Raw genomic sequence first — 4,752 nt, 5'->3', positions numbered from 1 at the left:
TTTTTGTTTTGTATTTTTTTAAACCCAGTCCCTTATTGTTTATACGTTGCATGAATAAGTAGTTACAGTAGAAGTATGCATGATAAATAATAATAATATAACCTTTACTTTCAGGTATTCTATCAGCTTAATGAATATAATTTTACAGTAGAGTCGATATTATATTTTTAACACACTTATCGAAGGAATTCATTTTATTGCCATCTTTAAATACCTCCCAACTAATTAAACTACAAGTTATTAAAAAAGTCAATGGGCTAAATGCGAAATACTGAATTTTGTCATAAAGCCAATAAATTTACTGTTTTAGTTCGACCAAAGCCAATTTATAAAAATAATATATGTTTTCTACAATATTTAGGTTGAATAAAATAGTTGGTTTTAATCTATAATTGGTTAGTGCTGGTGGAACATATTTTCTGAAATTAACTTCTTCAGAGGTTTTTATACCATTACATTGCCATTATAATTCAGTTTTTGCGAAAATGTAGAACTTTTCGATGTAAATGATAAGACAAAGAAAGTAATTTATAAGTTTCTTTATCCCGTAATCTTCTCTGCAACTTCTGTAATGTGTGAAATTTCTTTCAGAGGCAGCGGTTAGAATGTTAATTGCAACTAGTTTTGTTTCGTAGCAAGTTCCTCGATACTCAGAAAAATTACAACTATTTTTTTAAAGCACCAAGCATGTTTGATAGGTTATCTATAAATTCTGTCCCTTTGATTTCTACGTCTACATTTAAACATTTGTGGAATATCTGATATGTCAGTCACTAATGCCTGAAAGTTCTGGGTTTGAATCTATTTCTATGTAGATATTCTATTGTTTTTCAATTTCTGTATCTGGGAAATTGGAATTAGTGATTATTATATAATTATAATTACAATCGATCATCATAGAAAATGTTTTTCTAATCCTACGGATGAATATTGTGTTGAATGATGAATATAGGTTGTGCAGTGGCATCTATTGATTGTAAGCTGTAATACTAGTTTATAATTAATATAATATATGACACTCATTTACAAATTGATTTGTATGGTGTTTCACAACTAACTTGTAGTTCTTAAGGATGTTTATCTCATTATAACACATTGGGCTAACGTCTCATGTTACAATGGAACATGTAGTGCGCAACCGTTTTATCATTGTTAAATTTTCCATAGTATCTTGTTTTCTTTAATTATCAGAGGGAGGATCATTTGCAAAATGAGCATTTAGCATTTAACTCTATATATATTCTGTTACTCTTAGCAGTTAGATTAAAATATTATTTAACAACTAGGTTGATAGCGACTCACTTTATTGTAAAAAATTTTTTTAATGGTATTTGCTGTCATCATCAATATGAAGCTGTATTCCTTATTAAATAATCTGTAATAACATTACTAACATTCTAACTACCTCGCATGTTTATACTAATTACAGACGAGCTAATCCAAGAAAAGAGCAAATACAAAGCGATCGCTCAAGAGATGGACCAGACTTTTGCTGACCTCAGCGGATACTGAACACCGTCTCGATAGTCTCGCTTTATTTACGAATCGTCAATAAGAGTTTGATTCACACGCTTTGAATGTTATTGTATTGCAGCATCAGTCTCATCGTCGAGACATGTACGAATGGTAAAATGGTTTCTAACACAATAATATCAATTATTTAATAAATATACATATATATATATAAGAATTAAAGAAAATCTTTTCAACTGTATGACGTCTCATTAATAAAGTACAAATTTTAAGCGATTTATTGATTCTGTCGCTTCTCATCACTCGTAAGTTATTACGTTTATTTGATACGAAATAGCTTTTGTAAAGTGTTGTAGTGTTGCCGTTTGACCCCACTCCACGTTTTGATAATTTTACCGTCCAGTGTGCGATTTTGTGGCTTCTACGATGCTGGAAAGACGATCGTCCACGGTTGCCGAGCACGTTCATTGAAAGTATTTTGTTTTATACGATTATTTGTTGTATAATCGATTGAAAATGATATGAAAAAAAACACTGCCTGTTTTGTTACAAAGCGTATTGTATGTTTGCTCATACTGTTTCTATTACGTGATAGTGATGCAAATAAACAATATTTTCAAGAAAATTGTGTTATTTATTCAAATATCCTTTAAAAATAAGACAATTAGATCATATTTGATGGTATTAAAACCCCATTAAGTTTTTAATGTAAGTATGTAAAAAAGGAAGATGCTTTACTTTTTTGGGCCATAATTTGTAAACGTGTGTATTCAAAATTACTTCAAAAACGAGCGACACATGTCTCGAATCATGAGATTACTAATTTTACTTAATGGACAGAAGAAGCTGTTATCTAGTTGAGTTATTACATTTTTTGAAGTCATGTAACTTAAATTATATTACGTCATAGACTCTTGTGTTAGCCAAAAATGAACTTTTTCAAAAAGATGGGAATTACGTTAAATTTTTCTCTATCAAACGAAGTAGTTTAGAGATTATGGGTTATCATGACAACCTCCTTGGTTATGATAAATTATTTGCTACAAATCTCCAACACATATATTCATATTTACGATCGGCAGGCTTTGGTGAACCAGCAACATCGTTTCATCCACGTCGTTCCACCCCGTTTCCCGTTGTACCTCTTATGCTTTTCGAAGTCGGTGACAATAAAACTTTGTCTACAGATAGCGTTTGACATACTTCGTCTCAAAGTTCTTTGCAAATTAAATAACTTAATACAGATTCAGCGCCCCATTTGGTTTTTTTTTGTGAGGGAGCTAAAAAAATGTCATCACGGAAATTTTTGTTTAAAATCTTTTTTGTTCGAGGAGAATTAATTGCTGTAGCAGCTATAAAATAAAAAAAGTTAATTTAGAAAATTTTGTTTAAAAGTTTTTGTTTATAATAATAAAAATAAAAATTGAGTTAGCTCGATTGACTTTGGAGCCACCGGTAATGCATTCTGTTGTTTCGACCAATGAAAAATAAGCATTTAAATATAAAACAAGATGGCCGACATCAACGTGACAACAGTTTTAATAATTTTCATTATTCGTCATGTGCGTTGCTTGATTTGACTGAATATAAATAATCAGATTGCAAATTAATTAGGTATGTTATAACTATGAAAATGAAATATATACATAATGTGTGTAAGGATTATAAGAATACATTGATTAAACTAGATAAACAACCTTCGTAATAAAATCTTCAAATTTTGAATTCCCGTCGACGGGCTCCGAGGTCAAAAAGTGAGTTTTTCCTTTTACAATACATAAAAATTATCATTGCTTCTGATTTAATGCACATATTCGTTAGATTTGACGAATTTCAAATAAACCAGAAACGTTTTAAACCTGAACGTGTAATGTATGAGGATTGAAAGTTAATGTCGATATATATGTCAGCCAACGGACAGCTTATAAATGTGTACTTTCTTGGATGCTATCTAATAGACGACATCTTACAATGATTATAAATATATGATTGCATACCTGGAATAATCGATAGCCAAAATATCTAAGAGTGGGTTATTTTTAATTTCGATGTTACAAAATATGTATCTACATCATCGTTTTTTTTTATCAATTTTTCTTCTGTGCAATAATTTCTCTTTTGGAACAGCCAAATTCAGGATATTCAGTTACATCAAACTTATGCAGTATGTTCTTTATAAAAAGATAATACTTGCTGACAGTGACTTCAACTTTTTGTTTATATATACCAATTCTATGTTGTCGACATATAAGTCAACAAATCGTACTATCATTTCTTCTGAAAAATAATTAAAAACAATAAGACCTTTATCAAGAGTTAAACATTGAATACATTATTACTACTAATATAATTCATAAGTTTAGTATAAGTTGACATTATCTTGGCAGTACCCTTAGTATTGGCTTGCAGAGCACTGCTGTAGAGGATTAAACACATAGATTGGCATCTCTTCGTCTTTTTCAAAAATGTCGCAATACGTAATATTTTAATTGTTTGCAATACGTAAATGTTATTAGACTGTAAACGATACTATATAGTGGGTAAAATATAACTTTTTGCTTACACTTATATGAGATTTTTCATTATTACTACCATTGTAATATATCTTTAACTGCCAAATCACTGTTGTTTGTCTTTTAATATTTGATCCTAGAAAGTCAATAGTTTTTTGTTATAATAACCGTGATATATTATTTATATAACCAAACCCTTACTGGCACACACATAAATAAAAGTGTTGTTTATATTGTCTATAGTTCCAATGCTACATCATTTTGAATCTTCTTCAATTAACACTTTGTCAGAAAAATGATGTGATATTACATATTTCACTGTTTATTTAATTGCACTAAACTTCGCGGCGTGCGCTTGACAGATGACAGAAGAGTTGCCATACCTAATCAAATTTGCCATTTAAGGGAAATCCCGGTTTTGCCGCCCTTGTAAACTATCTACACAATTAATTTTATCGATTGAAATTGTAAAACACTTATTAAAATATGTAAAAAAAATCATCTAATTCTAAAAAAATATTTTTATAAATTAAGAAAAATATATTTAATTTTTAAGGGATTTTAAAGTTAATATAAATAATGTGGATTTGTATTAGCTTTTCCATAAAGATAACAATTTTGGATTTAAAATATTTATAATTTATTATAGATTTTGGATATTTTCAGATAAGTAACAACGCGTGTTTAATTTTTATTTATTTAATTTCGCATTGAATTTTTTTGATGATAAAATTTATTATATTTACATTGAATTTATGTAATATTT

The 4,752-nt window shown here is 29.1% G+C and overlaps 1 long non-coding RNA gene across 1 annotated transcript; it reads right to left on the bottom strand.

Annotated features, from left to right (window-relative positions):
* Positions 1–3,494: 3,494 nt before the first annotated feature.
* On the bottom strand, positions 3,495–4,353 carry LOC148232390 (uncharacterized). The gene is made up of 3 exons (XR_015810623.1): positions 4,188–4,353; positions 3,864–4,122; positions 3,495–3,750 (listed from the first exon to the last, which is right to left on the bottom strand). It is a non-coding gene; the product is annotated as an uncharacterized LOC148232390 (long non-coding RNA).
* Between the last annotated feature and the right edge of the window lie 399 nt (positions 4,354–4,752).

The sequence above is a fragment of the Plectrocnemia conspersa genome, unplaced genomic scaffold (assembly GCF_051122295.1).
Source record: "Plectrocnemia conspersa isolate PC_06_02 unplaced genomic scaffold, ASM5112229v1 ptg000009l, whole genome shotgun sequence".
Classification (NCBI taxonomy): domain Eukaryota; kingdom Metazoa; phylum Arthropoda; class Insecta; order Trichoptera; family Polycentropodidae; genus Plectrocnemia; species Plectrocnemia conspersa.
Note: the sequence above shows the minus strand (reverse complement) of the source record. Positions and strands in the feature narration are given on the sequence as shown.